General features: G+C 45.2%; 1 long non-coding RNA gene across 5 annotated transcripts in view; it reads right to left on the reverse strand.

Annotated features, from left to right (window-relative positions):
- Window positions 1–24594, reverse strand: part of LOC137158002 (uncharacterized) — a 339725-nt gene that overhangs the window by 167865 nt on the left and 147266 nt on the right. For all 5 annotated transcript variants that reach the window (XR_010921267.1, XR_010921270.1, XR_010921265.1 and 2 more), the window contains exon 3: window positions 8230–8392. This is a non-coding gene — a long non-coding RNA (uncharacterized lncRNA). The remainder of the gene's footprint in view (window positions 1–8229; window positions 8393–24594) is intronic.

Here is a 24594-nt window from a genome sequence, read left to right on the forward strand (position 1 = left end):
TAATCTGTGGGATATGCATGTGTGGAGAATGTGGGAGGAGATCCATCTCTACATTGGAAATTATGTTCCTAAGGCCTTGTCGTTAAAGGCAGGTCACTCAGAGGTAGGTGCCATGAGACAGAATTCTCCAGGCAGGAGATGGGAGACACTTTTCTCCCCAGCGGACCATTGTTTGTCATGTCTCTTATCATAGAAGTCTATTAGCATACAGAGGCAAATGCTAATGAAGAGCTCGTGGGAGACTTTAGAAAGAAAAGGAACAGGAAGAAATAAACAGCGGGGGGGGGGGGAGGAGGGGAAATCACCCTGTTTTCAGGTGAAGATTAAAAGCCTGAGGTGATATATCTGGGGGTGCATCTTTCATCTGGGGAGGACAAGTGTCTAGTAGGCTTGATCTCACAGAAGAAGGGTCTCAACGCCGTCAGAAGGACTGTGGCTAAGCAGCACATTAGCAGACAAGAAGCAATCTCCTTAATGAAGTTCAAGTTCTAGGATGCATGTCCTGACTTCATATCATATGTAACCCTTTGTTTCCAATATTTCTGCTCACTGTCATTTGAGTCCCTGTTCCTTGGTAGATAACTTATCCCGGCTTTTCTCTACATGCAAACCTAGGTGCTGTGTGTTAAGCAGGGCTGTGCTCCAGGCGTTGCAAGCAAGCTGCAGTATGCTGCTCCGTTGGGAACAGAGGGGCTGCGAATTCTGTGACTGTCCAATGGCTCTGGGGCTGGACGCTCCAGGGGGACGCGCCGATCGCTAACCTACAGCGGAGCCTGCGTGGGCTGAGAGGGGAGGGCATGTGTTGCCAATTCCTGGCAGGCACAGACGGGGCTCCCTTTCGCTAAGGGCGGGTGGTAGGGAGGTGCCTCACAGCCTGGGTCCCCCCAGGGAGCGTCAGGGGCTGAGTGAAGGTTTTTGACAGATAAGTAAAGTATCTATCACCCGGGAACGGGTGCCGGAACAGATTTTGTACCTGCGCTGGTGAATTGCGGTGGTGGTTTTGCAAGGCTGGAAGGAGCTTAGGGTGTGTGTGATTGAAGTGGAGCGTGTGGCGCTGGCACTGTGCTGGACTGAATTTCACCCACATTCCAAAGGCAAGCTCAGGCGTCCAAAGGGCATACAGTCCAGCTCCATTCCCGCACCAGCGCCCGCCTTACGAGAAGTGACGCTGTGCCAGGCAGTGCAAAACGGAACATCTTCAAATGCTGCTCACCCCAATAAAACAGGATGGCTAAGGCTGAACCTGCTGGCGGCCAGTTCCTGTTTTGCAACCCTGCCGTGGGTGCATCTAGAGTCTCACGCACTCACAGGAACACACAAAAATAACCCCTTGATTTGCCCAAGACCACAAGCAATCTTGTCGCCGGCTGGTTGAGTGGCTGGACACCACTGTATATCGAACGTTTATATGCAGTCTTACATAAAACGAGACTGTTTTCAAGAACTGCCTGGTGGCTGATATAGAAACCTGCCCTAATAAATTACAGCATGGGCTGACCTTGGTAAGGCATGCCAGGAAGCATATATCAGTGTTAGTTTAAACCCTCTAATGAGAAGGATTTTGATTTGATCTATTTTCAGCTGCTACAGTCCTGGTGAGAGGAAGAACTTGCTGCAATTCTGGGTCACCACGAGCACAGTGGACGCCAGGGTCCTGTGGGGACAGGAGGAGGAACACGCTCAACCTTTCCAGGGAAGGGTTTTATTTTCGTAGCAGGTGCAATCCCCATCCACAGTGCCCAGCTCCAGGGCATCCCCATATGTGCAAGTACGCAGGGCGGGGGGACTAGGGACTGGGCCAGATACCCTGTTCCCTTATTCCACATCTCCCCAGAGACCATGGAGCCTACTCCAGTCCATCCATAAGGGTGAGCAGTGGCTGCAGAGAGGTTTTGAATATACTCCATGGCATGGGAGAAGGAGTCCTTCTTCCTTGCCTTCAAGGAGTCCCCCCGTGTGCAGCCCCTTACCTGGCCTCTGCCGGGGAGAAGATCTGGCCCCTATGTTTCCGTGCCACTTAATCACTCAATAGCACTGACTGGCAGGTAAATTTGAACACGCTGAATCATTGTAAAGACAGGCCATTCTGGTAACTCTGTTCTGACACCTTACCTCAAGTGGCTGCAGCCTTGTCCTTATTTAATCTTTAGATCCAACCTTGAGTGCTCTTGGACATGGGGAAATTTCATGTCGAGGCAACGGTTCGGTGTCCAAACTTTGAAAAGCAAGAGGATTTTGTTTCTCAGCAAAGCGACTGCTCAGGGCTGACATCCTCTAACACTGCAGGTGATGGTGCTTTGTCAGAGAGGATGAGGCGAGCTGACAAAGATAATGCTTTCTGAAGGGCCGAGAAATGAGGAGTTTAAACTAGGTCTGTTACAAGACATGCCATTGGATTTTCTTAATCGGAAGCTGGTTTGTACTGGAGCTTTCAACAAAATCTCCATGGAACAAGCAGAGTAACTAGAGAGGTTTAGCAGACTGGGACGGTTTTTGTCGTTATTGTTTTAAGAACATGCTTGTTAGAATCTGGGTGGGGGTGTTATACTATCAAAGATATGGCGATGCTGAACTTCAACTGCTCATTCATCCTCAGCAGTGAATACCTCAGCGGCTATCCTGTAAAATCACACTCATGACCTCCACAACTGATTATCCAATGAGTCGTCAAAAATGTCTACAATCAGAGACAGTCAGTCAGGTTCTCTTTCCTGATGCTTCCTCAGACATCACATGTACTTACTGTGACTGCTAAAATTAATTACCTCCCCCTCTATAACGAGCACCTCAGTATATTATGCAAGATTTTTTGCCTGTCATCAACAGCCTTGGAGAAAGAGAAAGACGTTTGAATGAACAAAATATTACTGTGATCGTCTCCCTGACAGCACAGAAGCAATAATATTTAGTGAGTAACTGAGTTCCCTTTAATAATTTAGTGGTCTGTAAAAACCTTGATCATGCAACTGACTCTGAAAACAAAATATTCAAGCTTTGTGCATCCTAAGCTTAGACAAAAACGTGCACAAATACAGTAAAGGAAAATCAGAGGTTTAAAAATATACTTAAAAAGCAAATCAGGAACCCAGGCCGTGGCAGGTAAGAGATGGGCCAAAGAAATTGTTGCTATTGCAGCAAAAAGTTTCATATTATTTCTTTGTCTCATCCCTAAGAACAGAAAGGAAAGTTCCCAGTAAGACATTCTACAGCTTGCTAAAGGAGCCCGGAGCATACGCTGAGCTGACAGGGGAGAAGATAATATACAGTCCTTGGATGAGAAGATTATGGGCGCCATAAATTTACGGGGCCTGCTCCAAAGTCTGCTGAAGTCAATGAGAGCCTTTCCATTGACTTCCCTGGGCTTTGGATCCAACCCATGGTGCCTCTGCCTGCTTTTTTGTGAGCTGTCTAATGGGTACATCCATGGGGAGCAAAGCTCTTGAAGAGCTGGTAGCCTCAAAGGGTCACCCTGAGGGGCCAGATGTCCAGACAAAGAGGGCCCAGAATAGATACCCTGGCCAAGTCCATGGCTGAGCCTCAACCCAGCCTGCAGAGGTATTACACTCACATTTCTGAGTGAGGAAAAACTCAGACTGCAGGCACACAGCCTCCGTTACACTCCCGCAGTGCTAAATCCAAGCAGCTGTACCAGCCTGCCAGGGGTTGGGAATGCCTGCGTGGGCTTCCCAGCACTGTCTTTGTCAGCCGGCATTAGCACCGGGGTGGGTTGTGCTTTCTCCAGGCTGGCAGATGAAGGTCACAAAGAGAAGGGTTTGTTTGTCGAGAAACAGTCCAATAAAAACCAGTTAGCCAGCTGTTAATGCATCAGAATGACATCACACATTTGTGTGTCTCTCCAGACTGTGCTCTCAAATGATGGCAATGTATGGAAAGCCGTGTCTTCTAAAGGCTGACGTGCCGTGTGATGATGAGGCAAGAGACAGCACATAACGGCACAGTATAAAGGCATTATCGGCGTGCCTCTGTGCATTATTTTATGTAACCACACTGACGCAATATAACTCTGTCCCCCTCTAGTGATTGCGCTGCACAGTGGTTTCTTCGTCTGATCCAGCCTTGAGCTGATAGACCCAACCCTTTCAGCCAAGCCTGTACAGACATTACTTTAGACTCAGAGGCCTCAGGTTCGATTCCCCACAGCCCACGCAGGGCATCATATTGCATTTATTGGTAATTATTTCTGTTATAATAGCACCTAGAAGTCCCAGAGAAGAGCCCCCTTGCACCAGCCATTGTACTGGCACGAAGATGCAGTCTCTATTCCAAGAAGCTTACAATCTAAACAGACAAAGGAATTATTACCCCCATTTAGATGGGAAACTGAGGCACAGGGAGATTAAGTCACTTGCTTCAGGTCACATCATGAGCTTGTGACAAAGTGAAGAATAGAAACCAGGTCTCCTGAGCTCCAGGCCTGTGCGTTAACCACAAGATCAAACTTCCTTCCTCATTGTATTTAAATAGTGAAATGCCTGCTAGCCAGGTAGGCTGCACGCATGCTATGTAAGAGGTCAGCTTCTGCCCCAAATCTAAAATCCTTCCAGGGAGTGCAAGCTGCACCCTGCATTAGGACAGTGGTGAAGTGTGGGGATCCCCTGTTCACAGCCAGCCTTGTAGGCTAGTATGGGGCAGGGAAGAAAGAAGGATCCCCTCTGAATTAAGGCACTTGTGTGTAATGCACTTATCCCAAACTAATGCTACTCCAGCATGAGCTCTGTATATGTCACATGTTGATACTATTTTTCCTGTTCCTCCATCTGTACATCCAGACTGCATTAGCACCATGAATGAAATCAACCAACTTCACACTGTCTTTCGATATGCAGGGCCGTCCCTGTGGGGATTAGGGCCCAGGGCAAAGCCAGGACCTTGGCAGCAGCTGCCTGCTTCCTGCATGGTATTGGCGCGCAGCCGGGAGGCGGGCTGCAGCTGCCGCCTCTCAGCCAGTCTCAGCACAAAGCTGGGACCCTGGCGGCAGCCGCCCGCCTCCCAGCCGGTCCTGCCACAGAGTTTGGGACCCCCCAAAGTGCAGGGTCTGGGGCGGTTGCCCCGATTTGCTCTCCGCTAGGGACGACTCTGTCTATATGTAAATGTCACAAGCAAAAGATCTGACTTCTTGCAATCTACAAGGAATAGGAGGAGAAAGTCTTATACCTTTTGGAGAGTGGAAATTCAGTTAGCCAAAGATACGAAGTGCATATTTCTAGCCCGGGTGATCACAGGATATTGGGCTTTAAACCTGTCACTATCCCAAACTCAATTATACCCCTCTGCACCTCAGGCAGGAGTAATTTTTGTGCATGGGAGAGTAAACAAAGAAATATTTCTCTGGCCAGTTGTTGTAAAAATTGTGGTCACTTTTTAAGCTGCTCAGTGGTTTGCATTAGTTCCAGCAGAGTGCAGGTGAGACGGTCAAAGGTGCATGGTAAATGCATGTCATTGCATGGTGCTGCATTTTACCACGTTTCCCAGCACCACGTATGTGGGATCGATTAGATTTTGTCCAATGATCTAATGTATCCAGTCAATTCACTCCAAAGGCCCTGTCAGTTAGGAAGGGCAAGGGGCTGAGGTGAGACCCATCCACCTTCAGTCTCCAATGATCTTTGAGTCAGGTGTTAACTTAAGGTCTCAAACTCTCCAACAGACAACGCTGGACCTGGACAACTAATTGTTTTCAGTTAATATTTGTATAGCCTAAAACTCTGATGGGAATCCTGTGTCACTAAGGCAAGTAGTACGTCACAGTGCATTACGGCGCACTCTTGGTATTGGGTTTGGTACACAACACAGACCCAGCACAGACCCAGGAACTCTCAATGGCTTTCTGGAAGGAAGTTTGAATGAAAAAAAGCTCAGTTTCTCTGACAGGGCCCGGACTATTAAAAGAAAACGTAGACTCCTGAACATCTAGACAACATCAAAGAAGGAAACCAGATGAAAACAGATACATTTGCCTTGGAGAAATCTCAGCTCTTTGATATGCTGCTTTCTCTGAATGTACATTCACTGTGGATTGAAATGCCTGCAGGCTGGAAAACTGCTTTGTCTAAAATACATCTTGGCAGAGGGCATTCTGAAGAGAGGTCTCTCGAGAAAGGGGGAATTTCACAGAAGTTTACAATGGCTGGCTTTCTATCTTATTGTCATACAAAGCAAAAAACCCTAATCTATGATAATGAAAACGAGATTCTCTTTTAGATAAAGGGATGAACAAAAGCGACATCCAGGCTTAGTGTATCAAAGGACTCAAAATGAAGGCTTCTGACAAGCTAACAGAGACATGCACTGCCTGTGATTCCTTTGCCACACTGGAAGGGTACCAAAAGGAGAAACCCAGCCCAACATCTTCAACCACAAGTAAATACCAGGATGGATGGGGTATCAGTCATTAAGAATTCTTCTCGCAGCGTTGCAGGCAGACAATACCATGACAAGAGCTGTGCCTTGCTAATTCAGTCACTCTTTCAAAGTTTTTATGTAGTCCCTCAGTTCCTGCCAGTAGACTAGATGGCAACCCTAGCAAAGATACTGAAGAGTCTGAGAAATGTCGGAGAATAGGATGCCAGCAAAATCCCTTGGGTTTTATGAAGTAGTGAGAATTCTCCTTCTTGGTTCATTGCTGTCACGACTCCCGCTGATGTCCACAGGTGTGCAAGGTGTGCAGACCTTGCAGGACTGAGCATAAGTTTTCAGATTCAGTAACAGCTGACATTTATTGTGGATGCTACAGCTTCAAAGAGCCATTTGTCTTGTTAAACGACTTTGGAACAGAGAGACCCATACTACACAGCACCCCCATCACAGACATAAAGAAACTACATGGGGGATGCCTTAATTTAAAAAGTGCACTTGGAAAAAAAGCCAGTCATGACGACTATGCTAACAAGTGGCAAAACGAGGCATGAGAGGTGCCTTCAAAGCGCACTCAACTAACGAACTCCTTTGTTTGTAGAGGCATGTCTTGAACATGTGTATGTTCCACGCTGGCTGGGAGCGAGCTCTGGCAAGTTTATGCAGCCTTTAATGATTTTTAAATGTCTCCTGAGGAACCCATCAGAAATACACACACACACACGCATACACAATCTTAACCCAAATACTTATTGAAATCCTTGGATTTTAAACTCCACCTCTATTTATTCCCCACCATAAAACATGTGGTTGATGGAACACTGACATACTTAAACATCTGGGACTCATCTCAGCTCTTTTGTTGATCAGTGAGTCAACAGAAGGTGTGATCAGAGCCAGATGTTAGACTATATCAATACATCATAAGTGGAGTGGATTACAAGAAGGGGACAAATAAAGAGGAAGGCTTGTGAGAATACGTGGAGACGCTGGAGGCCTTTAAAACTTATTTTAAAAAATCCATTTCCCTGGATTCTGAAAGAATGTTATAGAGCAGAGCTAACATAAAGCTGGATGTTTGTTGCTGCAAGCTCAGGCAACATGGAACCACGACCTCAGGAAGGAATAAAAGCCCTTATTTCCTGAAAGGGGTAATGCTCACCAGTTCCCCAAATCTAGCTGGAACGGATCGCAATCGCTCTATTTATAGACAGCTTTTGAATCCAACAGGAGGGGTTTTCTATCAGTTCCACATGGTGGCTGCATTATAAATGCCAAATAAGGCGTACAAGGCGCAAACACATAGGAGATCGGATGAACATTAACGTCCAGCCTGGTGGGTTGTTTTTGTTTGGTTTTAATAAATCATGTTCTGGCCAAGTTGGATTCTGATGAATCATTTTAGCAAAGCTCTGTTAACCCCACATGTAGGCAGATATTGCCTGCCCGACCTAATATGAAATTGCCACTTTGGGTCTGATCACTCGGCCCTTCCCGTCCCCTGAAAGGAGAGCTGAGGACACCAGCCCAGTCGGTGAAGTGTAATGCCCGGCCACTGAAGCACTGTGCTCTTTTAATTCACATTGGCTGCCCTGACAGCTGGAAGTACTTGGTGACCTGGGGTCGGGTTTGCCAAAGAGCTCAGCACTAGCCTAACTCTGCTCACACCACGTGGAATGGTAAGCAACTGTAGTGGACTGAGAGACTGGAGACTCAGACACAACTGCATGGGCATGCTAGAACACATAGTCCCGATAACTGGACAAACTCTCAGGGTCAATACAGCTTCTGATTTTCTACTGCCCTTTCACTGAGCATGCATTCGGTCTAACTCAAACAGATGTTGCAACTTACCCCTGCTGGTTGTTTTAGGAACTGGAAGTCTTCAAGTCTTGGGGAAAAGGAATTCTTCCCGGCAAATTCATTATAAAAACACCTCAATCAGTAAATGGAGGGACTGGAAAGTTGGCTTTTTCCTCTGTGTATGGAGTTCTCATCTTTGCCAATCAACAGGAATCTGTACAGATGAGATAAAGGAGTAGTTCCATTAGCTGGTAGCAATAGTAGGCTCTTATCCTTTAAGTGGGCAATCATTAGAGGGGGCACAACACACACAGCATGTAACATATACTTCATAGGCTTGGTCTGAGTGGCAGTCCACACCAGCCACACCTATTGAAGCCAACTGTGCCCTTTATTATGTTACAAATGCCAGATTGAACTGGCTGTTAGAAGGAAACATTAGCTCAGCTTTAACAGAGATGAAAAGGGAAGGGTTACCGAAAACAACAGAGAGATTCCACCAGCGGGAAACCGATGATTAGGAACAACAACCCCACACGGGCTGAGACCTGGATTCAGGAAACCATCCCTATTCAAGATCGCAAATCAGCTTGAGTCCTCTTGAAGTGAATGACACTTAAGCACATGCTTAAAGTTAAGCACCTGTTTCATTGCCGTACTGAATAGAGATAGACGTAAGCACTAAAGTTACGTTTAAATGATTACCACAGATTGGATCCTAAGCCAGGGAACTAGGAAAGATATCCAACATGTTTGTTACACAGACAGGAAGAAAACTAGATAAGCAAAAATGCTCAACACGTAGTTTATTGATATGTAAAAGCAGTCCAGGAGATATCTGGTGGGAAGGTCCAGGAGATAAGGCTCCCTGGATTTCTCAGAGCTTTCATATCTATTATAAACAGAAATAATTTCAGAAACTCTTAAATATATTAATCATATAATCATAGAATATTAGAGTTGGAAGGGACCTCAGGAGGTATCTAGTCCAACCCCCTGCTCAAAGCAGGACCAACCTCAGCTAAATCATCCCAGCCAGGGCTTTGTCAAGCTGCAGCTTAAAAACCTCTAAAGATGGAGATTCCCCCACCTCCCTAGGTAACCCATTCCAGTGCTTCACCACCCTCCTAGGGAAAAACGTTTTCCTAATATCCAACCTAGACCTCCCGCCCTGCAACTTGAGACCATTGCTCCTTGTTCTGTCATCTGCTACCATTGAGAACAGCCTAGCTCTATCCTCCCTGGAACCCCCTTTCAGGTAGTTAAAGGCTGCTATCAAATCCCCTTCACTCTTCTCTTCTGCAGACTGAATAAGCCCAGTTCCCTCAGCCTCTCCTCATAAGTCTTGTGCTCCAGCCCCCTAACAATTTTTCTTGCCCTCCGCTGTACTCTCAAAACTAGTCACAATACTCCAATGTGGAGTATAATAACAGAGTAAAAAAAGTACTGGTTTTCAAAGGTCAGTTTCCTGCATTAAGCATGTCCCAGAAGCGTTTATAATTTTCTCCATTAATAGTTTTAGCAATTAATTTCACGTTTTTCCATTTGAGACATTCGCACACAGCAAGGGGCCGGGTTACAGAGGATTATGACATTGACGGTTTAATTTAGGTCCGTCGCCAGCGGGAATTTACAGATCGAGCAGAACACCTGACTGGCAGCGTGGAATGACAACACGCAGGGCCAGGCTGATGCTGCTGCCGTCAGGTAAGGCGGGGGACGAGGAGGAACAAGCAAGAACCCTTCCCCGTTGGCACAGCTACACAAGGGCCTCTCACAGCGGCCACCCGTTCATTCTGGGAGAAATCACCCCAAAGAAGGGGGGGTCACGGCCCTGTCCACCCTACCCTCCACTCCATACAGCAGGAGGAACAATCTATAACAACCCCTGCCTCCTTTGCCCACCCCGCTCCTTGGCTGGACAAGTGAGCCCAGGGAGTTTGCTGTAGTGCCAAGTGCCGTGAACTCTTGCCTCCCCCACCTTCCACTCACCCCTGAGCAGGGATACCAGGGCATCGACCCCAATACCACTCGGATCCCAGAGGGCCCGGGGAGGCACGGGGCTGTCCCTACAGAAGCCACGTGCACGCAGGGCATGGACCCCCCCACAGCACAAGAGGAACCGACAAGTTCTTACCAGGTCCTCTAAAAGTCTTGTGGGGATGGGGAATCGGGGGGCGGGGAAACTGCCACTAAGAGCAGCTGTCCAGCCATTTCTCCCCTGGCCTTCCCCCTTCAGCCCCCGCACAGCCCGTTCCCTACAGTCATCACCCAGGGGGCTGATACCCTGTGAAGGAGAAGAGCAGATGCTTCAGAGACAGTACCCCTCCCCGTCCTGCACTCTGCCCACCCACGTCCACCAGGTTCTTGTCTCTTCCATCTCCGGGTGCAAAGGGAGCATGAGGCTACCCGTGGGGTTTGGTTTACAGCTTGAGTCCACTCTCCCCTGTGCCTCCTTGAAGAGCGAATTTCAAGCGGAATGGGACATTGCCATGGGATGATGTTTTCCCGTTGCTACATGAATGTCAAGGCTAAACCGAAATGTTTATTGGAAGTAGACGCTGCAGCAAATGCAAGGTTGTCTTGGGAAAAAACACAAGACATTTGTTCAGTGACAGTCTTCTGTTCCAAGGGCTTTAGCTCTACTCTGCCGAATGCTCACAAAAAGCAAAGCAAAGCCAGGCATTAAAAATATCGTAGGATGTCCTCTCCCGCCCCAGCCGGCTGCCTTTACCGTGTGCTGTATGGCTGCTCAGTGCACCGTAATTGAACAATTTCATTCTAATTAGCTTAGGCACTGGAGGGTTGATTTGTTCTGTGTTTCCACCAATGAGAAACCAACTTGTTCATAAGAAAAAAAAATACCCGGCAGCCCATTAAAGGCGGCTGCTGGGTTCAGAAGGAACTGTGCATTTTCCAGATGAATGAGGAAAAGCAGGGTGCCTTCTTCCGCCTTGGGACGAATATTGTCAGCATCTCCTTACTGTAGGCATTAAGGGCCTGCTCTGACAGGGTTCAGGGTACCTCCTGAGAGCTATTTAGCTCCCCCTGACTTCAGCAGGAGTTACAGTGCTCAGTACCTGGCAAGATAAGGCCTTTACAGAGAGGAAACCAGTGTCGTATCTATGGCCTTGGGCTCAGGTTACCAGACTGGCCATCAGGATTCCTAAGTCCAGTTCCCTGCACCAGTGCAGACTTCCTGTCTGACCTCAGACAAGTCACTTAGTTTCTGTGGCTCAGTTCCCATTAGGGTGGCCAGGTTGAAAAGGGGACCTGACGGAGTGTAGTCAGACCTACTGTCTGGACACCCAAAGTCCCGTTACTGCGGGGGGAGGGGGGGGCAAAGGGGGGTGCTAGGGCATCACCCATGCCAGCCCCTGGTCAGCCAGGGCCATCTCCTTCCTGTGTCAGCAGGCTGCAGCTCCCAGCCCCGGCCCTGCAGGTGAGTCCCTCCCGACCCAGGTGAGGGGAGAGGGGAGGAGCAGTGAGCGACAGGGAAAGAGAGGTCGAGGAGTGAATGGGGACAGAGCCGTGAGGAGAAGAGGTGGGGCGGGGCCTCAGGGAGAGGGGCGGGATCTCAGGGGGAGGTTCCAGCACTCTTGTTCCCATCTGTAAAATGGGGATAATAGCCTGGCCTCCCAGGAGTGCTGGGAGGGTAAATCCGTTAATGGTTGTGAGGTGCTCAGACACTACTGTAAGAGGGCTTGTACAGGTACCTACTGCTGATTCCTAATTTAGATTAAATTATCAAACACTTTACGTAGGTGATGATCCCAAATTTTGCGTCCCCCATCAGAGGATCCTAGCAATCTCCCTAACAAAAACTCTCCACTGAACTTATCCGTCCTCTACCAGCCTTTCCACTTGTATAATACCTTTAGTCAGGAGCCAGCTTCCCTGCTAAACGATGCAATCCAGGGTTTTTTCTCATGCAGGCAGAGAGGACAAACTCTTCTGAAATGGGTCCTCAGAACCAATCACTGTAAGATGAGACAGAACTTTGCCATTTGAAGTAGAGATCAGGAGCAGGTAAGTAAAATTAAATCCAAAATAGCACCCCAGAGGTCACCATAAAATTTTGTTTCATTTCTGGCAGTGCTTACATGGCTTATGTGGGATTTCAACAGGGGATGTCAAAGAAGAAAAACAGCATATCAAACGGTTAGATTTTTGTCTTTAATAACAAAGTTCATTGGAATTAAATTGTCTGCTGCATTTCATACATTGATCTGTGGGTACACCTGATTCATGGCTGTTTTGCAATGATTTTGGTTTTCCAGCTTTAAACAGAATTTGTGTCAATGAAAAGTTCCTGTGCTGGTAAACAATCTGCTAGGTTAATTGTACAACATATACTAGAATACTAGAATACACTAGATTACTCACAAGGGTAACTTTACACAAGTCCAAATGCCTTTGCACCATAAGGCTCTATTCACTATTCTGATCACTAAAATCTGTAACTGCAGAACACCATCTTTCTTTCTTTTTTTTTAAGCAGCATGAAACCCAGGCATAGTTAAATTCAAACAAGTCAATGAAGATTTTCCTACTGTTCACAGTTCTTGAATACAGCCTGATCAAAAATGATTACTAAGTAATAACAGGCCCTGGAACTATTCCAAAAAAGCATGTGAATGGGTGATTGGAACAATAAGAAGTTAAGAAGAAACTATGAAAGATAGCTGTACTAGATACATTTTATTAACAGACTGATTTTCTACTCCATGGTACATTCTGCACTTCATAGGCACCAACTCTACCGAGCTATGGGCCCTAAAAATTCTATTATCCACATATACTTAAAAATAAACAGATCACCTAACGTCTGGCTATCATACTCCGTGTTCATGATCCAAACGTTTCCATGAATGTCATGATCACCACATTTTCTAATCTTCACTCACAAAACAGGTAGTCCAGAAGTACAGCTGTGCACCCGAGGGGGGGAAGTGGAGTTTGATGACAAAAACTCTGAGTTACAGCAGAAACCTAAAACATACACCCTTGGTTTCAGATTATTTTTGAAAAAGATAAAAATTAAAGGAGAAAGGCAGGAAATTTAAAACTGATGACAGGAAAATACTTTTTTCCCCCGACACACGAAATGCATAATTAGCCTGGAAAACTCACTGACACAAAATATCTCTGAAGCCAAGAATTTAGCAAGATTCAGAAAAGGACTGGACCCTTACATGAATAATCAGAACACTCCGAGGTATAACAGTACGAATTTTAAAATGTTTTGTAAGGGCTATAAACCCTCCTCTAGTTGATGGAGGTTAAGTAAGAAACTTTCCCTATGGGAATTTTATCCCACTACTGCCCATTACAGGGCTTTTTGCATATTTCTCTGAAGCAGCTGGTCCTGGCCACTGTTGGGAGACAGGATACTGGAGATGATGGGCCACAGGTTTGATCAAATATGGCCATTCGCATGTTCCTAAAAGCAGGGCCGTTTTAAGACCTTCGTAGGCCCTAGGCACACTTGCCTTCGTAGGCCGCCCAACCAAAATAACTAATTGGATTTTAAGCTATTAATAAATAGTTTTTTAAATAAAAATAAAAAATTATATATAAAATTTTTTTTCCGTAGGCCCTGAAAGTTTCGTAGGCCCTAGGCACTGTGCCTATCGTGCCTAATAGATAATACGGCCCTGCCTAAAAGCAGGCTGATCGGGGTGAAGTAGTCCTGCCAGCTCCTGTAATCTATTCCTTTCCAGATTTAGCATACGCCCGCACTGCAGCGTTAACTTGAGTTCTCCATACTCGAGTGAGGGCGGCTGCACTGTGCCAACACTCAAGCGGTTGTGTCCACACTGTGTGGCACTAGGACTTCTGGGGGCACATCCCATGCTGCAGTAAGATGAGCCACTCTAGGAATTCTTTCCCAGCGAATTATGTGAGAACTTGCCTCTCCTCTCTGGGACGTGGCTTTGTCCGGTACCATGCATGGAAGATGCCATTTTGCAGAGCGCGCTGCGCTGCCCTACCTCCGCCTCCGTAACCTCCTTTGCACCGCGCATGCAAAGTCACGCCAGCAGGGGAAGGGACAACGGAGGGGGCGTCCTGTATTCTGGGGATGCGTCAGTGGCCACACTACTAACCTGTGCTATGGCTTGGGCAATGCACATACACACACAAGTGCACAGATTTCCTCCGCTCTGCCCCGGGCAGATGAGCGGGTTCTGTGTATAGCTGCTGTCAGTCAGAATATAGGAGTGCATGTGTGGTGCTCCACATGTACCTGTTTTCAGTGAAATCTCCCCTAAGGAAGACCTCCTATAAGCATCAAGGATTAAAAAACCAATAAATGCCTGTTTAATAGTTTTCCTCCTCAAATATGCAGCTACCTTGCATGCACTATATTCCTATTCATCTCTTATCTTTTCTAGTGTCAGATATAATCTTATTCTATGATACTAAGGATGCAGGGAATTGCTGGACAGCAAATGGTCAATTAGCTAAAACCCTGCTGTCCCTTTCAAGTTTCTCAACCTGACTTCTCTGATTCGTCACTGGGTCCCTTCATAAAAATGTTTAGCTCTCTCCGAAGCTCATTTGTAGCACTTGCCACCACTGGCGATGGAATTCTACAACACTCTTCAGTGTAATTAGGCTCAAACGCATCACCAGGCTACTCCAAGTTTTGTTTTACTTCTTAATTATTCAGCAGGGTATTGCTCTAGTTGTAACCCCAATTAATTTGGTTTTCATGACCCATATCAGTTTTACTGAGCAGCATGTATCATTAACACGGTTCTGATCATGTTAGCTATTAAGGAATCCTGCCAAAAGGAAAAGAGATACTAGATCATTTCATTTCCATCAGGATGACTTGCTTTTTCCATGGCAGCCAGACCTGTTTTAGAGTCTAATATAAATTAAAGGCAAAATAACCTCTCTTGACGGAACTTTATGGTTGAGATTTTAAATGCAGAGAAGTCAGCAAATGTAAAAGCCTGGGTCCTGCAGCAGCGTCACTGGACCCCTGCATGTGCTAGGACTCCGTTTATTTATGCCATAACACGTGTGCAATGTGACACATTTACAGTTGCCATGGGAACAGTAACTGATTTCCCTGATTTCTGTGCATTTTAAATTCCAACCATACATTGGATGCACTGATATTTTTTTATTCATGCACAGGAATCTGCAGCATGTCTGAGCATCACCTTACCTAGCAGTAAGCAGAAGCTGGGCCCTAGATCAGATGTATTGAAGGCAGGGGACAGTCCCTGAAAGCCGTGGGCATTCTTGCCAGTCTAAGCCTTCCTTTGCTGGATTCAGGCAGGCGTGTGGTATTGGAAGTGGTGCCTTTAAGGGCTGAGCATCCCAGACAGAGACTCTGGACAGGGCACTGGATAGCTCACTGAACACCACAAGGTCCAAACACCTCCTAGCTTCTCATGCCAGGCCCAGCACAAAGGAACCAGATTCCCTCACAGAAATGGTGGTACCAACCCAAAAGGCTCGTTCATCACTCGTTAACGAACGAAGCTCTTCCTTGGCCGCTTTCCTAGTGGGATTTCAGCAGCCAGGCAATAACTTCCCACGCACAGTGACAAGAACTGGGGGAGAGGGCGGCAGCGGCAGCAGCAGCAGGGACCCAGGAAGCAGGATGGAGTGTGGAACTGAGTGGGGAGGTAGAAGAATCCATGTTTTGTTTTGCAGGGTAGTACTGCCTGTGGGTTATTTGTGTCCATCTAAGAATCAGTTTCCGGATGCCCAGACACCCAGGAATAATGGGTGCCAATCCAACAGGGATGGACTCAGTCGTTCGTCTGTCCAAGGTACATAACTGGAATGCTTTGCAGCTCAGCCAGTGGGGCTCAGAGGCTCTTAAAAAGCAAGGCCTTGTGTGCAACGGAGAGACGTAAAGCAGAGACTTACCCCTCCGTCTAGTGACCTGTCTCCCTTGGCACGTACCATTGCCATGACTGCGTATTATGAATCAGGTATTTGGAAATCCCACCAGCTGCCCCCCACATCCGCAGATTTTCTGGAAGATTGTCCATGGCAAAAACAAAAACAAAAAAATGTGGACGCACCACCAGCTAGGTGAAAAGCAAACCCACAGCTGCCTTCCAGTTACTCTGCACCCACAGGGCTGGAGGAGGGGCCGGACTGAAATCCTACCCCTGTGCACGTAGCATAGTACCTCTCACCAGGCATGGCCCCACTGGAGTCAATGAGGCTGCTTGAGGAATAAGGCGTTACTCAATGTACATCAGGGTATCACAAGCCAGCCCTTAATGATTCAAGCTCCCAGCATTACAGAGTGGCTGATCCGGCTTTATTTTTTAATACATAATGAGATAAAGGTTAGAACTGCTTTTAAACTCTCACGTGCCTGAGCCTTTTTCCATCTTTAAAAAGACAACAACTGGCCTGGGGGTTTGAGCTTTGGGGGTGGGGGTGTGGAGGGGCTGTTTATCATAATGATTCCTGGTAGATATTATGTTGGAAATAGAATTCTTTCCAAGACTGTTGGGATGCATTCAATGTTTCACTTTCAGTCTCTGTTTCTTTGGTTTTGTTCTCCATTCGGATTGATTAAAGACATTGACTGCTCCGTTTTGATTAAATCCTAAATCATAACTTGCTTACAAAATGACTGTGAAAGCTGACATTTATGAAGTTCAGTAAACTACTTGTAAGAACAGGAGTGTGAGATGGAAAAAACTAATAAAATCCCTCTCCAAACAAACAGCAGTTGACAGCAAACAGATGGTTAGAGGTTCTTACTTGTAAACTGGAAAAATTAAGATTTGGCAGGTTCTGTTAAAAAATAGTTACAAAACGTCTTAAAGTTTTCCCTTTCATATACTGGTGTTGCTCCGAGCATCATTTCAATATTTTCATAGGCTACTGCATGGAAAAGGTTCTGAATGCATGAAAGCAGCTGGCATAAAAGGACTAAGAAATACTAGTTACGATTTATAGGAAGCAAGACTTCCAGCATCCCAAAGAAGCAATATTTAAAAACTCAGCTTCTCAAGCCACCACTAAATCATTATAACATAGCTGCATAGCTTCAGCTGCATCTCCAAAGGTGTGAGAAAAGTGGGTAAAAAAATGGTAGATTTTTTCCACATGGGTTGACTTATCCAGCGCTAATGTTAAGCTAATATTGTGGCATAGGCAGAACTTATACAAAATTCAAACCTGTCTTCTACTGACAAGGCAAGGAAATTCAGTCGAGGCTCTGGGACAAATGCTCCCTTTTACTGTGAGATGCAGAAGGGAGAAATGCCACGAAAAAGTAGGAATGAAGGCCACCGACCTCTTGGAAGACGGTGAGTCGGTACAATGGCACCGCCTCGCTCCCCCACTCCAGCTTCCTCTCTAAGATTCCGAAGCCCTGAATGAATGATGCCTGGCCGGAGCTAGGGGGGATTCTGGAGGTCAGCTGAATGGTGTTAGAGCTCGGAATACTCTCATCCAAATAAATCCATGGCATTCCAGGCAGCAACCCCCATGTAACTTACATGCTGCTCAGGTGCACCTTAATTATCATCCAGGGCTTCTTGTTTCCCCCCAGCAGTGTGGGTGGAAAGCTTAGTATGTAATTGCAGAGCAGAAACCAATGCCAGCAATGCTCAGTGACACATGCTGCCAGAAGAAAGGGAGCTGAGCAAGGATCAGTGAAAAGGAAGCAAAATGCTTCGAGCAGGGGGTTGGGTGAGATGACCTCCTGAGGTCCCTTCCAACCCTCATCTTCTATGAAAATCCTCCATGCAGATGCTCCAAGATCCACAGGCATTCCCAGTAGCAGGGAGCCCCTTCTCTCTCTGCTGGCCCCTCACACATGGCCATAAATCCAAAAGAATTATACTTCAGAAATTCCACATTCTGCAAGTAACCTTTCTCCTGAGCCAAGCTGCATCATCTACCAGGAAAACCAGGCAAAACACACCGGCAGTGTTGCCTGACATACCAAGCATGCTTCTTCCAAAATACCAGCGGTCCCACCGGAATTTAGGGAGTGCCCACAAGTTCCACTAGATCCCAGCGGATGCCGCTGAAGCTGTCAACATAGAAAAGCCTATAAAAATGCCATGCTGAGTGTGTCACCAGCATACACAGCAGTTGATTTTCCAGGGTTAATAACTAAGCCTTTAAAGAGAGTCAAAGGGGCCTTGTCTACAGTCTGAATTACCGGCCTGCAAATAACCACTTTAAAGTAAGCATCCAAATGCTGTTTCATTTCCCAGCACCCCTAAATAAAACAGTCACCAAAACAATTTTCTAAACAACTTTTGCCCTGCTTCTGGGCAGAGCCGAGAACTCGTACAGCACATTTCAGCATGCTGCAAATAGTTATAGGAGAACTGTGCAGTAGCTAAAGCCTCTCTAAACCATTACATTTCCACAGAGGGAGAGCAAAAATACTCTTGGGCAAGATAATAGAGCAGCTGATACCGGACTCAGCTAATAAAGAAATAAAGGACAGTAATGTAATTTATGCAAATCAGCATGGGTTTAAGGAAAATAGAGCCTGTCGAATTATGTCAGCTTGATGTCTTGTTTTGATGAGATTACAAGTTTGGTTGATAAAGGTAACAGTGTTGATGTAATATTCTTCTGTAAGGTGTTTATCCTGGTTCCGCGCAACATTTTGCTTAAAAAACTAGAACGATATTGAATTAACACACATTAAATAGATTTAAACTGATAGGTTTCAAAATTTAACTGAAAACAAGGAATTGTCATTGAAAGGGTATGTTTCCAGTGGGTTCCCATAAGGAACAGTTCTTGGTCCTACACTATTTAACATTTTTATCAGTGACCAGGAAGAAAACAATAAAACATCACTGTTAAAGCTTGCAGATGACACAAAATTGTGGAAGTGGTAAATAATGGAGAGTACATGTCACTGATACAGAGCAATCTGGATCACTTGGTAAACTAGATGCAGCAAATAATGTGTGTTTCAATATGGTTAAATGTAAACGTGCACATCTAGGAACAAAGCATGTCATCCATACTTACAGGATGGGGGACTCTATCCTTGGAAGAAGGGACTCTGGAAAAGATTTGAGGGGATGATGGTGGATAATCAGCTGAACATAAGCTCTCAGTGTGCCGCTGTATCCAAAAGAGCTAATGTGATCCTGGGATGCATAAACAGCGGAATCTCAGGTAGGAATAGAGAGATTATTTTACCTCTATTTTTGGATCTTGTGCAACTGCTGTTGAAATATAGTGTCCAGTTAGAGTGGCTACAATGCAAGAAAGAAATTGATAAATTGGAGAAGGTTCAAAGAAGAGCAATGAAAATGATTAAAGGAATAGAAAACACGCCTTATAGGGAAACTCACAGAGCTCAATCTATTTAGCTTACCTAAGAGAAGGTTAAGGGAGGACTTGATCACAGTCTGTAAGTATCTACACGAGGATCAAACATTTACTAATGGGCTCTTCAATCGAGTAGAGAAAGGTATAACATGATCCAATGGTTGGAAATTGACACTAGACAAATTCAGACTGGAAATAAGGTGTACATTTTAAACATTGAGAGTAATTAACCATTAGAACAATTTACCCTGGATGGTGGCAGATTCTCTATAATTGACAATTTAAAAGATCTGCTCTAAGAATTATTTTGTAGAAGTTCTCTGGTCTGTGTTATGCAGGAGGTCAGACTAGATGCACACAGTAGTCCCTTCTGGCCTTGGAATCTATGAATTTAAGAACCTATGTCACCAAACCATGTCACAACCTGGGAAAGAACAAGGCTGTAGAACTGTTTAGGACAAGTTTAAAACATGGTTAGGTCCTATCTATACTAGATGTTTAAAGCATGGCTCAGCCTGTCTCAGGGCCATCTAGTAATTGGATCCCCAAGCACAGTTGTTAGATTTTAGGTGGACACTAAATGGTTGGATGTTTAACCAAGCTTCCCTGGCTGGAAAACGTCCTATGAAAAATTCCATGATGGGAATTTCAATACTTCTTCATTTCAGCAATGAGAAAATTCCCTGGAGAGGAGCTCTCTCATGATGTTTCCTTATCTCTGTTTCCTTCATAACAAATAACAGAATGTAGAAGGAGGCGTACACATTTTAGAAGAAAAAAATGTAGTTAAACATTTTTGAACTTTAAAACGTTTGGCCAAGAAATTGTGGGCCAGTTCTTCTTTGACAAAAACCCAGTTCAGCCTTCTTTAATATAACTTGCATAACAAAATAGTCTGTCTCATGAGACATTGAAAATAGATTGGACAAGGTACTGAAAATAATTTGCTGTAGGAAACAACACTGTACTAGCCAAAGGGGAAAAGGGAAGATGAATTAATAGGTCTCTTCCATCTCTAATTTCTATAGAGCTGCAAAAATCCCACGTCTGTGCCTTAGGTTTACTTTCAAAACTAATTTCACATTAGCTATAACCACCCAGAGTACACATCTGTCCCAGCCTTCCAGAAAAAATATGAGCTGCCTCATTGTGTGGAGACATCACAAGTGGCCACAACTGGTCTTTTTTTTAATCTCCCTCTTTTGCTGTGAGGGTCTCCCCCCCACATCACTATTTTGAGCCAATGCTCACAGACCAAACATTCACAGGTTCCAGGGGACCGTTTCAAGTTGCCAGCTTTTCTCCCCACAAAGAATCCGCTCCTCTGTGTGTTGAGCAGAGATAATAAATCAGATGAGGAGAATGGCTGCTGTTGCTTCGGCCAACCACAGCAAGTGATTCCCGATGACTCCTCAGACGAGAGGGGAAAAGACGGACAGAGGTACTTTGTGGCTGTCTGTTTTGGAGATGGGCTGCAGGGCACTAACTGCACTCAAACCGGGAGATGCGAGACGGTTTATTTTTTCTTTTTAACAAAATAACGTCAAGTGCATTTACAACATTGTCTCCGACCCCACTGGCCATAAGGTGTCGGAAGGTTTTTTCCTCTCTTTTCCTACATTGCAAAAGCCAGCTTTGCAAGCTTTTTCCTACTCGGGAATGCCAACAACAAACTAAGGCCTTCCCTAAGCTTGAGAATAGGCCAGATTCAGCAGTCAGAGTATCCAGAGTGTTGGCCTCTGAGGGTACAGCTGCACTGCCGCAGAAGAGGTAGGACGGCCTGGAGACATATGCGAGCTAGCTTTGATCTAGGCAGGAGGAGTACCAGTAAGAAGTGAAGGGGTCACAGCGCTAACTGTGTAAGCCCTCCCTGGACCCTGGGTACTTTCTTGGGGGTGGGGGAGTCTGTGCTCATGGTCCTTGAGCTAGCTAGATTAAAGCGAGCTTGGGCATGTCGACACGTGTTGCAGTCTCACCTCTAATTACAGTGTAAACGTCTCCAACTAACCGTTACTGGGGGAACCCCATGATGAGCTCAATTAATTCATGCCTTATCCTTACCGATCAGCACCCGTGTAGCGACACCAGTCGTTAGCTGCAACGACTGAATCAGGGCAATTCACAAGTGTAGACAAGGCCCAAGAAACCTACCCAGATCCTTATGACACAAAAGACTACGCCATCAGCTAGAACAGTACGAACGGAATCGTAACATTCTCAGAATCCAGTCGCTCAGTTCACTGCTCTCCCTCCAAAGCACCGATGGGTTTTCAAGAGTCAGACCATTGCAGTATATATAAAACACAAGAGGGGGCGCCTTATGTGACCTTAATAGAAATAATGAATGATGCCTCCACATTTTTAATTGTGTTAGTGGGTAGCTATGATAATACACTCATTACATATTTGGCACAGCCCTCCAAGAACACATCCACTGGCTGAAATAGACCGGCAGATGCTCAGTACCCGAGAGGTAAATAATCTTCCAGTTGACAAGACTGACTGCGATACAGCTATCCAACAGCCCAGCAATTTACATAAAAGACCATGACAATCTGGAATAAAAATGAACAAAAAGAAGTAATCATAGGAGTCACATTTCCCCCCTCCATCCATGGGCGTGTGTGAGAGCAAAGCAGATCAGTGGGTAGTGGGTTCCCAAGTTCAATTCCCATTCTGCTGCTGGCGTCACTCAGTGCCAACTTCTCCGCCTGTACGATGGAGATAACAGCACTCCAGAATCTCACCGGAGAACACTGAGAGCTCTGCAGATGAGATAAATTATAATTATTATATACACTTCAGCTTAGGAAGTTAGGAAGTGTAAGGTAGCTTGCATTGCTGGAATTCACGCTGCACCCCTCGATGGATAAACACAGGCCTTTAGTCTAGAATTCTGACACCATTAGCCACCCCTAAATTGACTTACAGAAAAGAAAAGACAATCGGGATGTCTTAAGGAAATTGTCTGAGATCTAAAGCAAACTAGCATTGAACACACTTGGCAGCTTTTTAGGGCATTGAGTTCAGCATGTTGAAAATTCTCCAGAAGTAACTAAAAAATAGCACTTTCACACCGAAATAAGATACAACTCACACAGATGAAGAAGTGACCTGTATATGCTAGAAGAGTCACATGGCTCGTGAAAAACAGAAGAGCCAAGAAAATGTATCCTCTTAACTGATTTTTACTTTTTGTGGGAAGGAGAGCTTTGATGAAAATATACTTTGGACACACAGGATCAAACCTAGATTAGAGAACGTGTTAGGGAGACAGGTGCTACATTATGGAACGTGATGGCCATTAATTACACAAACTACACTGAAGCAATGTTATGTAAACAAAATAACCACAGCATAAGAAAAAGTCCCACCTCATGACAGGAACCCTCAGATCTTCATTAATTTTGATTTTCAAACTTCTCATCTATTGTGACTTGATCATAAGTAGATCAAGGTTTTCGATATATGAAAAAACCACACCATGGTATGATCTGACTACACCACACAAGAACAGAGAAATCACATATGGTTTTGCGAGGATTTTCTAAAGTAGTGATACTCAAAACATTGTTAACTTGGGAACCATAAAAAAACATTCACAGATACATATAGCTGCAGCATCTGGAAGCAAAGGATAAAAATCTACTTATGCACACTGACAACATTTTCAAGAAGAAAGAGTACGTAAAATTCAGAGCTTGAATAGGAAAGGGAGTGAGCATTGCACTGATGGAAAATACTCACATTCAGTCTGCAAAATTACCTCCAGATGGATTTGAAACTGTCTGGAGGCCCGAAAGAGCCATGTGTGCAGATGCCAGCCCTGTGCTCAACAAGCCAACGTGCTAGAAAACTTTGTCCCACTGCATCCAAAGACCATGAATCTCTGACAGCCAGTATGATCAATCAGGCCCAGATTTCAAATTCAAGCAATACCAAAAGTCTCTAGATCCCAGGATAAGAATACTGCATAAATTCAGTCCATATGTGCATGTGTGGGGGCAACAGCGGTCTGATTCTTCATGTGTTGTTGTATCCTACATTATTTCTAGCCCATGCAGGGAGGTGCAGCAGCTTACCCGCAGGGATGGGCTGAATGAGGGAACAGGGAACAAGAGAGGTATGATCATTTGCAGAGATCAAACCTAAAATATGGAGAAGCAAGAGCATGTCTCTTGTAAGATCTTTCAGACCTCAGCTTGCTCCGGCAGACATAACATAACCTGGACATGGCTTGAAAGAAATAGCATAAAGGACAGGCTGAAAAGAAAGAGTTCAGAAAGCTGCAATATTGAAGTGCTTTTAAAGGAAGCATTTGAAAAGAAAGTTGCCTGTACTTCAGACTCTGCCATAGTCTTCCACTTTTCAGATTCTTCAGCTCAAGGAGGGCCCAACGGCAGACTCAAAGGAACAAGGAGAATTTTTAATAAGAAATCAAAAATATGCCCAACAACGAGGGGCATTTGAGTGATACAATGTCTAACTCAGGGAAACGTGTCTCTTGAAATCCTGTGGAGTGATCGTGTCTAATTACAAACTTTCAGTGGGAGAAAAAGGTCTGTTGGAAAACATTAGCATCAAGCTAAGCTGCTGCATTGGCATGCTGCCCATTAGCCAATGTATCTTACATAGAAATAGCATAATTAACCTATGCGGTACACGCTGCGTACCAGTAGGATGGCTTTTAGCTAGAAAACAAATACATCTTTAAAAGTTTAAAACCTATTTACTGAATTGCTGCTCTATAAATCATTCAGATCATCACAGCTACTTTATTAACGCCTTTCTGGCTGCATTCATGCAGTAAAGAAAAGGCAGAGACCTGTAAATAGTTTGGTATAATAAATGTTCCCCAATATGCAGCAACTGTCTTTTCAGCAGGTAATGAAACATATGACATGCTCCTAATCTAAGACTGAAGGCGATTTCATGCTGTTTCCGTCCCAGTACGTACTTCCACTTTTTGGCTCTCACGTTGGAAATGAGATTGGGATATCTTCAATGTGCACAGAAGGGGAAAAGTGGGTTTTTGCTTCATTAGGTGCCAAGACTGATGTCATTTAGTTAAAAAAGCACCGCCAAAGAAACGACTCCGTTCACGCTCACTCAAGC

Source organism: Emydura macquarii, unplaced genomic scaffold (genome assembly GCF_026122565.2).
Source record: "Emydura macquarii macquarii isolate MOO-44397 ecotype Brisbane River unplaced genomic scaffold, CSIRO-AGI_Emac_v2 contig_1644, whole genome shotgun sequence".
Taxonomy (NCBI): Eukaryota; Metazoa; Chordata; order Testudines; family Chelidae; genus Emydura; species Emydura macquarii.